General features: G+C 42.4%; 1 protein-coding gene across 1 annotated transcript in view; it reads left to right on the top strand.

Annotated features, from left to right (window-relative positions):
* Positions 1 to 12,786, top strand: part of LOC311329711 (glucose-6-phosphate 1-dehydrogenase) — a 32,780-nt gene that overhangs the window by 1,979 nt on the left and 18,015 nt on the right. The window lies entirely within an intron of this gene.

Below are 12,786 nucleotides of genomic sequence, written 5' to 3'. Positions count from 1 at the left end.
AATCAAGACGGCATGATCTATATATATATATATATATATATATATATATATATATATATATATATATATATATATCATAGATAGATATATACCATATATATCTATATGGGTACTCTGACTCGTTGTGGTTTGTTCTCAGAATTTCTGAACGGTTTTAGATCTCATGAGGTTTTGACTGGACTATAAGGTCAATATTTGATTTGGTTGGGTGTGCTGAAACGGAGAGGATTTGCACAGAAAACATTTGAGGAAATGTAGACATTTTGATTGAGACACCAAACTTGTGTAACGTTAACTAAGCAACCTCCATGGTTGAGCTCCTGGGAGTCTGGCCTTGAGACAGGGGATGTTATCAGGGTCCTTGTAGTGGTTGGTCAACCAATTATGGTGAGCACATTCCGTTAGTTGGCCAATCATGTGGAGAGCTGACTAGTTTTGCTTGCACACAAATAATGTTGTGTTTGTCTGTTGACTGGGCTCAGCCCTGTCTTTCTGAAGTTGGACTTTTGTAGTTATTTGAGCCTCCTGTTTTTCTTATTGTTTAGTTACTTTTCGTCTACTGGTCTAATCAGGCCAGGTCCAACCTGGCTTATGTGTGTGGCTGGCTTGTATCATTAAGGGAGATACGGAAGTCCACCGGATGTATTAAACGTAAACAACAGCGTTTGTTTAGCTACATATAGACTAGAGGAGTTTCACTCAGCATAGACGGTAATCTCTGGGAATGTCCCGCGTGGGAGTCCATTTCTCTGACCACTACTCTACTTGTGGAATTTAGGTAAGGGATAAAAAGGTTGGAGTGAAAGGATGCATGTGTAGAGGTTTGGGGTATAGTCCCATAAAGTCATCCTCACCGGGTCTTGAACCCCAGTCTCCCGGGTGGGAGTCCAATGCTCTCACCACTACTCTACTTGTGCAGTGGAGATCAGCGGGTTGATACAGGCCAACATTGTCGGGAGTAAGGGAGGGAGGGAAGGAGTGATAACCCGACAAACGCTATACTAGCTGCGCGGCTGGCCAGCCATGCACAAAAACCCACGCTGCGAGCTGATGAAGCTGTGTGATAGAGAAAACAATGTAGCTCCTCCACCGCTCTCTCCAGTCCACATTCTGTGAGTGAAAGGAGTGCAGTGAGAGCAGAATAGTGCAGCGTCACGGTCTGTCAGCACTTTCCCAACAGTAGGCCTGCAACACAGGCTGGCCAGGGGCAAGGCCTGACCTCCAGCTCTGTCCAGGCTCATGGGTGGGACAGGTGATGCGCTATGTAAGATGGAGTACAAAAAGCATTACCTTATGCTGCAGTTCTTTGCTCTCTGCCTTACATTTTCTCAACACTCTGTATACACACTCGCATACATCAAGTCCCTCAACATGGCGTCATTAGTTAAGTCATGCAATTGAGGGTTTGGTAAATATTGCACACAAAATTGACACACAGTGCTATCAGGACTTTCTGGCCTGTGCTGTATTGTACCTAACTGCTGATACTCTGAAGAAAGAAAGCTGTGGAGCGAGTTTGACCAGTCTCTCTCGGTTGGCACTTTCCGGTTGGCTTAGTTAATGTTAATGTTAATGTCATTTTATTAAATGTAGCGCATTGAATGCTATAGAATTCATACAAATCAATGTAGCACATAGTGCTTTACATAAAAAGAGATGGATAAAAACATCAATCATGTACACACAATGAGAACAGATTTAAAAGAAACAAAAGTAAAACAAGCTTCCCTTCAGCTTGTGGAATGGCCATTACTCAATGGGCTGGATGACTAAGTAGTTCAGAAGCTTAGACAGTGAATGATGCTCTGTTATAGCTTAGGTTTAGTGATGGCCCTCCTCCTACAAGAACCCCGTACAATAATACGTTACTGAAACATGCCCTGTAGTGCAGAACAGATTTCTTTCTTTTTTTTCCATTTTTTTTTCATTTAAGGGCTGTGTCAATCAATTAATAAATGTAATTGAATTAATCAATCAAATTATTTGCAAATAATGGTATATATCAATATTTGCTGTGAAAAGCCATTACATTATTGTAGCAGATGAGTAAAGCATTGAATAGACATTACAAAATGTGGCTTTAAAAGTCAATATTGTTCTATTTCAATATCAATATACTGTAGACGTTTTCACAAATCCATGGGTTTTAAGTAACCCATCAGAACATCCTCGCTAATCTACAGAAAACAAAAAGCTGCAATGTGCAGAGAGACAGCTACAGTACAGTGCTTTATGCCAGCTAGACATTGGGGTCGCCACAAACCAAGAGCCTTCTCTTAATCAGACAGTGGAAGAATCCTAACTCGGCAGAAACGGCCCTCTAAACAACAAGCGCAGACCGAGTATTGAGGCCCACAGCACAGCAGATCACACTGTGAGCCAGGTTAATCCCCATAGCACTGCGTCTAGGCCACCTGAACTAGGGCTGTAACCATTACAAATTTTGCTAGACGATTAATTGTCTCATTAATAACATAGCTGTCAAAAAAAAAATATTTTGAGTAGAGGACCTAATTCACCTGTGTGACTTTTAATGATTAGTGATTTTTTTTCTTTTTTTAGGGGGGTGCACTTGCAAAGCATGCCCTTGTGGGAGGTTTCTAGGTACTAGAAAGTACTAGTAGTAGAGCTGTGGCGTTTTATGTTAAAAATATACAGGGGAACTACAGTAGGCCTATTCTTGCTATGGTGTTTTTTTTAACGCTTCAACAAAGGCCAATCATTTGAGTGAGTGAGGACTGTGTGAGAGAGAGAGAGAGTGAGTGAGTGAAAGAGAGGAGTGAGTGAGTGAGTGAGATATATATATATATATATATATATATATATATATATATATATATATAATATATATAACCTTAGCAGAGAGGAGGGTTGAGTCCCAGCTCCCAGACCAGAGCCTCTGGTTTGGTTTAGGTACTTCTTAGCTTCGTTAGCTAGAACCTATCACACACAACAGCCACTGTCTGGAAGTGCAACCATTATGAAATAGTATACTGTTAGTCCTCGGTCTAAACATTGGCAATAAAAAAAAGCATAATCACGGTTCCAAAAAATAATTGCGATTATGTCACAAAATTGCGGTTTGGCGATCATGTAATAATTGTTACAGGTCTAACCTGAACATTATGGAGTGGAAAAGCTGTCACCATTATGCATGGGAGCACACATTGTATTTATAACAGACAATGGGCCTCATTCCGTTTCCAAGAAGATCCTGGCATTCACCAATGTTCTCACATGTGGGAACTAAGAACAGAATCTATGAACACTGAAGAGCTGTCTTACTGCAAGTAGGCTACAGGAGTACGGATATATTCATGTGAAAGAAGTGTTCATTTAAAATCATTTGTGATTGCATTTACTTCAAATTTACAGTTGTATAGTATTATCGGATTGCAATACAATAATATTTGCGTCATTTATAATATCGCTTAATAATGGATTTTCATTATTTTACAAAGCGAGAGTGCTGTCTTTCCAATAATATCCATGGTGCGCCTGGTCCATCTGTGTGCACTTCTGATACAGCGTTCACTGAACGAGTCGGCTATCATCCCATGCATCTCACTGACGCTGCTAAATATGACAGGTTGAGTCCGGTGCTCCATTTTTGTTTGGGCATGCTTGACAGACTTTGTTTTTTATAGCTTACATTTTTGTATACTGTAGGCTATCACCTTGCCATTGTATTTTGCATTGTCCTGTCTTGCTGCCTACTTTTAATTAAAATCTGATTTCAATTACACTTGCTGGATTCAATGGGAAGTCCTCTGACTTGCCAACACACCTGACACAACTCTGACTTGCCAACACATTACATAACTCTTGACTTGCCAATACATTTGACACAACTCTGACTTGCCAACGCACCTGACACAACTCTGACTTGCCAACACATTACTGTACATAACTCTCACTTGCCAACACATAACTCTGACTTGCCAATGTTCCTGACACAATTGTTGACTTGCTAACGCACCTGACACAACTCTGACTTGCCAACATTGCATAACTGACTTGCCAACACACCTGACGCAACTCTGACTTGCCAACACATTACATAACTCTTGACTTGCCAACACATTTGACACAACTCTGACTTGCCAACGCACCTGACACAATTCTGACTTGCCAACGCATTACATTATAACTCTGACTTGCCAATGCACCTGACATAACTCTGACTTGCCAACACATTACTGTACATAACTCTCACTTGCCAACGTTCCTGACACAATTGTTGACTTGCTAACGCACCTGACAAAACTCTGACTTGCCAACATTGCATAACTGACTTGCCAACACACCTGACGCAACTCTGACTTGCCAACACATTACATAACTCTTGACTTGCCAACACATTTGACACAACTCTGACTTGCCAACGCACCTGACACAATTCTGACTTGCCAACGCATTACATTATAACTCTGACTTGCCAATGCACCTGACACAACTCTGACTTGCCAACACATTACTGTACATAACTCTCACTTGCCAACACATTACTGTACATAACTCTGACTTGCCAACGTTCCTGACACAATTGTTGACTTGCTAACGCACCTGACACAACTCTGACTTGCCAACATTGCATAACTGACTTGCCAACACACCTGACGCAACTCTGACTTGCCAACACATTACATAACTCTTGACTTGCCAACACATTTGACACAACTCTGACTTGCCAACGCACCTGACATAATTCTGACTTGCCAACGCATTACATTATAACTCTGACTTGCCAACGCACCTGACACAACTCTGACTTGCCATCACATTACATAACTCTTGACTTGCCAACACATTTGACACAACTCTGACTTGCCAACGCATTACATAACTGAATTGCCAACGCAACTGAATTGCCAACGCACCTGATACAACTCTGACTTGCCAACGCATTACATAACTCTCTGATGGGTTTCCGGTATGGCGGACGAGTAGGACGCGCGTTTGAGCGGCTCTGATAACAGCTAATCCTGCTTTCAAAACTAACTGAGACTGAAAAAGAAGAGGCTGAGAAAATCACCTTTTCCCGATCACATCGGCTAGGGAAAAGAAGATCTTATGGGGAAGCGGCCGACATCTCATTATTCCGACCACTCAATGTTCAGAAAATTACCCATTATTCCGACGTCTCATTGTTTCGACGTCCCGTTGTTCTGACCATATTAAACCCATTCGTCCGACGTCCCATTACTCTGACCAACCTGGTCTCACTTGGCAGACTTCAGAATTCGACGTTTGTCCATCGCCTCCAAACGTAATTTCTAGACGGCATCATACAACATAACAGTTACAGTAGACTATGATGAAAATAATGTATATGCGTGGAGGTGCTTGGGCAGCGAGCATTGAGCAGGTGTGCGTGCCCGCGCCGCAGCGACGGCGCTACACCGGGGCTAGGCGGGGCTACCATCACAAATCTGCTTAGCCCTGGTTTAGCCCCCTCAAACATTTTGGTATATTTTAAGTAAAAGTTCATAATCATCCATTCTCTCTTCATAATCAGGTCCCATGGTTGCGTGCTCGTGCTACAGGTAGCCTACCCTGCGATTTACATGCGTGTGGTGGGGTCTGTCTCGTTACTATGCCTACGAGCCTAACAGCTAGCCACGCCAGACGAGTCACGCTGATGTGAGTGCTCGGCAAGCCCCCAGGATCAGCTTGGCGCATTGAAGCCACCATGGGCTTTCAGGCCAAGCCCGGTATTGCAAGTCATGTCACGGCATGCGGCCCAAGAACCTTATTTCCCATGGTTGTGGATGATGATAGATAGGGATAGAAAAGGAAAACAAAATTTTTCTCGGTATCATTCAGCATCAGAGACCAATCTAATCAATATAAACTTTTAATTCAATGGGGTTTTGTTTGTTTTTGAAGCCACCAATACCTGTAACGAGCCCATTTGAAACATGTGCTGTGCACGAGCCTTCTGGACGCTGGTCGCGCGTTCGTGAGTCCTGCGAGCTCGGCGGAAAACACGTCACCATAGGAAGACCCGCCCTACTCTGCCTCTGATTGGATAGGAAGTCATGTAATGACGTCGGCTAACATGCTATGCTGTGAAGCAGTAATGAAGCTGCTATGATCATGCTAATCATAGATATGAACGTATGTCTATGATGCAAATGATCATGACATGTGGTTACTTTAGGACATCGTTGGAAAAGATCTAGAGGGTAAGTGGGTCAATGTTGAATAACTTAGCTAACATTATCTAATGTTACATTTCTTTATATTAACATCAACTATATTGATAGGCTAGGGAGCTATGCTAACGGTAGCTAATGCTAACGGCTTAGGGTTAACGTTAGTTAATGCTAACGTTACATTCGGAGGTCTCATGTACTTCAATTTTAACATAATGTTGAGCATGATCAATGTGACATTGTTCATACATTGATTACAGTCTGTAATCTTGTCTGGCATTATTTAGCTATAGTGGACTGATGCTACTATAGCATTTGCCACATTATACATCAAATTAATCAAGCATAGTTAGTGTTATTACCTGAAGGCATTATTACCATTGCAAGTAAGCATGCCATGTATATGCCATGCCTGGAAATCAAATTAATAGTGTAATTCTTCCCCATCATAGCTCATTGTACACTGATATAATCATTCTCCTTGCCTTTGCTAATACTCATCTCTTTTATCAAACTTTGTGCTAGGGAACAGCTCCCTCCGACCTCCAGGCTGTGGTCAAGCTCTGCTGCCTTGAGGTGATTTGTTCCCCAGTTGCTCCAAGCCCCCCTACGGCAGATTGGCGTGGCCATGGCTCTTTTCTGTCCTGGCCTCACAGTGGTGGAATGAACTGTGCACTGATGTCAGAACAGAGCCAATAATACACACAGTTCATAGTGAGCCTAGTTATTATTGATTAACTTGTACTGTTTCCTCTCTCCTTGTCAGTCATTAAAATATGTTCAGTGTTTCACAATACTGATGTATAACATTTCATTATTTTGTCTCAGACCATTTCTGAAACAATCATCAGTGTCAGTATACATTTCCCTCCAATGTTATTGCTTGCCCATTTTTAACCATTTAACTACCAGACTGTACAAACGAATTGCACACCTATAGTATTTTCTAGGTATAGCCTACTTCTCCACTTTCTCTTAATGTTGGTATGAAATGGCAGTCAAACTATGCAATGATGTTCAACACTATTTCCACCCAAATTCCCAACAAATGTGGCCACCACACTGTTCAGGACATTCACAGGTCTTGCTTTCAGGGATCGGTAAAAGAAAGGGACATGGTTCCTCCATAATGTGCTAAGGCTCTGCTTAGATCAAAGGCTTGGTCATCAGAAAATATCACAAAGACAGTGATCACAAAACAATTAAAAACATGTCACCAGTGTATGCCTTAACCCTAGTCAAATTTCTAGTATGTGTGAACCATATACATGGCAGTAAACAGATCTTGAGTCATACAAACTGGAGGATGCTTGACCCATACAAACTACTTTAACTCAATTTCAATAAACAACTTAAAATATGGCAGACAGAAGAGCTGAGCAGACTTGGTAGATGACTGGATGATCTTACAGAGAACCAAGGGAAATTGACTGGTATTAATGCTAAGAGTAATGAGGGATAAGGTGCAGCTGGGCAGAGTGGAGACAGGTGATGCAGGAGATGGGAAGGTGAGTAGGCAACAACCAAGCATGAACAGGAACTGGACCACTGGCTCCCCTTGACTGTCCAACCCATCCATCAGCGCCAGCAGAGTGGACACGATAGAGCCAGAGAGAGAAAGACAAATGCAACGCAAGGTTAGTTTAGTTCCAATCGCCCATGTGCAACATCAATCAAGTCCACACTGGATCACCCTGTATAGGCAGGCACACTCAATTGCAAACACACTAGATATCACCCTGAGTCGGCACACTGGTACATGGGCGCATAGTTTAAGCTGGGCTAGACAGGCATGTTATCCTCTCCCGTGAGTGCAAGTTAACAATTGCTTCGTCAGACTAGTTGCCCTGAGGGACATGAAGCTCCGCTCCCCAGACTGCCCGACTGGCTCTGCTTTCTTAGTCCACCCCTCAGCAATCAAGTCCAGCCGAGGGTGATCAGAGCCTCTGTCAGCGGCCCAGTTCAGGTGCACCCCATTAGTCTTTCATTAGTGACACTGCAGCTTCACTACAGTACCACTGCTCGCTAGAACTCATAAGTGCATCTCCTTTCTAAACAAGCGTCTAAGAGCTTAACCTGTTGCTAAAGACAAAGTACAAGAACAAATAAAATAGGTGTTAAAAGGAAGGGTCCAGGGCACATCTTGAACAGGTGAATTTTCAGCATGCGGCTAAAGATGGGCAGCGACTCTGCTGTACTGACATCAGTGGACAGTTCCCACCACTGTGAGGCCAGGACAGAAAAAAGCCATGGCCACGCCAATCTGCCGTAGGGGGGCTTGGAGCAACTGGGGAACCAATCACCTCAAGGCAGCAGAGCTTGACCACAGCCTGGAGGTCGGAGGGAGCTGTTCATTTGCCCTGTAGGCTTGCACCACAGTCCTAAACTGGATGGGACAGCGCAGGGAGCCAGTGCAGAGAACGGAGTAGGGAAGTTTTGTGGAAGAGCATGGGGCCGTTGAACACCAGGTCAGCAGCAGCTTTCTCCAGGAGTCTGATGGCCAACGTTGCAGGATGGCAGCAAGTAGGGAGTTGCAGGAGTCCAGGCGGGAGATGACAACAGCCTGGATGAGCACTAGCGCCGAATCACAGCCAGATTTCTTTCCTAGCACAAAGTTTGATAAAAGAGATGAGTATTAGCAAAGGCAAGGATAATGATTATATCAGTGTACAATGAGCTATGATGGGGAAGAATTACACTATTAATTTGATTTCCAGGCATGGCATATACATGGCATGCTTACTTGCAATGGTAATAATGCCTTCAGGTAATAACACCAACTATGCTTGATTAATTTGATGTATAATGTGGCAAATGCTATAGTAGCATCAGCCCATTATAGCTAAATAATGCCAGACAAGATTACAGACTGTAATCAATGTATGAACAATGTCACATTGATCATGCTCAACATTATGTTAAAATTGAAATACATGAGAACTCCGAACGTAACGTTAGCATTAACTAACGTTAACCCTAAGCCGTTAGCATTAGCTACCGTTAGCATAGCTAGCCTATCAATATAGTTGATGTTAATATAAAGAAATGTAACATTAGATAATGTTAGCTAAGTTATTCAACATTGACCCACTTACCCTCTAGATCTTTTCCAACGATGTCCTAAAGTAACCCCATGTCATGATCATTTGCATCATAGACATACGTTCATATCTATGATTAGCATCATCATAGCAGCTTCATTACTGCTTCACAGCATAGCATGTTAGCCGACGTCATTACATGACTTCCTATCCAATCAGAGGCAGAGTAGGGCGGGTCTTCCTATGGTGACGTGTTTTCCGCCGAGCTCGCAGGACTCACGAACGCGCGACCAGCGTCCCCGAGGCTCGTGCACAGCACATGTTTCAAATGGCTCGATACAGGTATTGGTGGCTTTAAAAACAAACAAAACCCCATTGAATTAAAAGTTTATATTGATTAGATTGGTCTCTGATGCTGAATGATACCGAGAAAAAAATTGTTTTCCTTTTCTAGCCCTATCTATCATCATCCACAACCATGGGAAATAAGGTTCTTGGGCCGCATGCCGTGACGTGACTTGCAATACCGGGCTTTGGCCACTACGTCAAATGGCTTCATGCGCCGGTGAGCAACTTTCATTGAAATGAATAGGCAGCCATTTTCAATGCCGTCTCCAGTTATATTATACCTCCATGGTGCTCGGCTACGTTAGTCAGTCGTTCATAATGGATCGTTTTGTAATTCAAAAGAAATGAGACTTAAGTCTAGACAAGAGGGACATGTTACATGTTCTTGTTGGCATGTTGAATATTGGCAATCAGTCAGCTGAAAACCCCGCTCGGATGTTTTCGCTGTATGTTTTACAGGCTAGGTCTAGATCGAATAAATATCACACGTTCGAGCAAATTCTTTGATTTAATTGTTTGCATCGATGGGTAGGAACCGGGGGAGACGTGTCGGTGCACGGGCGGGTGGAGAAAAAAAGTAGGCCTTCATTTGAAACTTATTTTGAACATAACACGCGAAGGATGAGGGTAGTTCGTTTTGACAGTGTTTGAATATTGGCCAATCACCACCAACTTCACTTCACTTTCACTTGTGGAGAGTTAATGTGAGCCGTTCTCCTGCTGTGAGTTTGAGGACGATTGCATTTGGACGAGGTAAGTAGTGTTGTCACAATACCAAAATTATGACTTTGTACGATACCTGCCCAAAATATCTCGATACCGATACTGAAACGATACCACGGCAAAAATCTAAAACATAAGGAAAAGTAATGGAATAATAGAAAATTTTAATTGTTGGCTTTTTTTAGTGCTCTGTTCAGTCTTTTTGCATCTTTTGAGTCTTTATTATATTTCCTGTAGCTTTCAAACACAGTGCCTGTGTGGGGAGAAATCAATAAATTAGGCCTATGTTGTTGCAAACTGTGAGATAATCAGAAGAACTTGAAAAGCTTATTATTATTATTAATTAACCCAGGCCTATTGAAGCATTTTTGCTATTCAAAATTATCAGAAGAGATAATTGTCTCATTGTTAACAGTTCTCTCGCTCTAGGTCTAGGAGGTCTGAGCAGGTATTGATTTTCTTTGTCACACGTGCGCCAGGCAGAGAGCTAGGCTTGCAGCCAGGCTGCAGCTATGCTAGCTAAAAGTCTCATGCTACGGATGAAAATTAGCTTCTCTAGCTATCATCTGGTGCAATAAATGTAATGTGCATTCATACATTCAAACATAAGGTAGGCTAAATATCCTTTGGTTGTATTCAGTACTGGTGTTGCGGTTGTGTGTATCTTATCTTCTATCACATTCGCTAACCTGTCGCTCTTTGAATTCTTTGTGTACTGTAAAAAGTGGCATGTCTGTCTGCAAGATGCTTTGCCAGGTTGGTCGTATTGGCTCCCTTGGTTTGTATAGAATCGTAGCATCGTTTACAGATGGGCTTTGTAATGTCCATGGGCTTGCCCTCACTGTCGGCTCTGTAAGCAAAATAATGCCAGATTTCGCTGCGCACATCAGCTTTATCGACAAGCTGTGGACGGTCGACATTTGTACTTGTAGCCACCTCAGGTTAGACTAGTTAAAACTGTTGCGCTGCTCGCTGCAGAGTGACAGAGCGAGGAGAGAGAGAGAGCGCGTGCGCACACACACATACTGCCCCGCGACTCGGGGATCTTGGGAGAGAGAAGCAGAGCGCTATTAGTGTTGCACGGTGCATCGATACTAGAAAAGTACCGTGATACTCTGTCGTCAAAAACGGTACAATACCCACATTTAAAGTATCGATACTTTAAGAAAGACAGTGTTTTAATAAGAGCCGTATATATTGAGTTGCGTTCATGCGACAGTGAAGCAGTGTTTGTTTATAGGCTATAGCGCTTAGTGTTGTCATGATACCAAAATTATGACTTCGATACGATACCTGCCCAAAATATCTCGATACCGATACCGAAACGATACCACGGTGAAAATCTAAAACATAAGGAAAAGTAATGGAATAATAGATGACAACATGGGACTTTAAATTGTTGGCCTTCTTTAGTGCTCTGTTTAGTCTTTTTGCATCTTTTGAGTCTTTATCATATTTCATGTAGCTTTCAAACACAGCTGGAAGGGAAGGCTGCCTCGACTGGGTGGTTTGGGATTGTGCTGGCATCTGTTTGTCTGTGTGGGGAGAAATCAATAAATTATGCTTATGTTGTTGCAAACTGTGAGATAATCAGAAGAACTTGAAAAGCTTATTATTATTATTATTATTATTATTAATTAACCCAGGCCTATTGAAGCATTTTTGCTATTCCAAATTATCAGAAGAGATAATGGTCTCATGGTTAACAGTTCTCTCGCTCTAGGAGGTCGGAGCAGGTATTGATTTTTGCTTGGCAGAGAGCTAGGCTTGCAGCTAGGCTGCAGCTAAAAGTCTCTTTTTTTTTTTTTACAGTGCAACCCTAGTAGCCTACATCTACGGAAGAGCATTAGGGCCAACAGCAGTTTTTTTTTTTTTTTTTTTAAAGGATTAACATGGTAATTCAATATAACACTTTCCAGATATCTTTAGGCAACAACAAAACAAATGTGTTTAACTATTTCAGAATTCATCCATAAAAAATCTTTTAAAATATGTTTTTATAGGTCTGAATCTGCCACTCAAAAAGTTCACTCACTCAAAACTGGGCGTGATTCATTACAACTGATTGACAGTTCTCTGAGCAAATGACCAACTGGAATCATTATGATTGACAGACGTGTGCCCCGTTACCATAGCTACCACCGCTCCGAGCTAGACAACACGAGCTAGATCGCGCAACAGCCAGATCAATAGCCATTTTTCTAGCTGCTAACCAGGGGCATTTACAAAGTCCTTAATATTATATTAACCCCCAAACATTATAAAGATGCACGCTACCTAACAGGCCGTTTCCTCGAATTTGCATTAGGCCTATTTGGGAAAAGTACGATAAAAGTATAACGACGACACGTCTCCCCCACGACACAGAGGAAAAAGCACCCTGCAGCCGACCACGCAAGCTTGGAGGCTTGGGCTATTAGACTAACGTTATAGCTTTCAGCCAGCTACGAACAGTACCTATTTAGTCAAATAATTGCAATTGTGGGTCTTGCCAGAAGACGGATCATTTGCGCTGT

This window comes from Borostomias antarcticus (assembly GCF_949987555.1).
Source record: "Borostomias antarcticus genome assembly, chromosome: 3".
Lineage (NCBI taxonomy): Eukaryota > Metazoa > Chordata > Actinopteri > Stomiiformes > Stomiidae > Borostomias > Borostomias antarcticus.
Note: the sequence above shows the minus strand (reverse complement) of the source record. Positions and strands in the feature narration are given on the sequence as shown.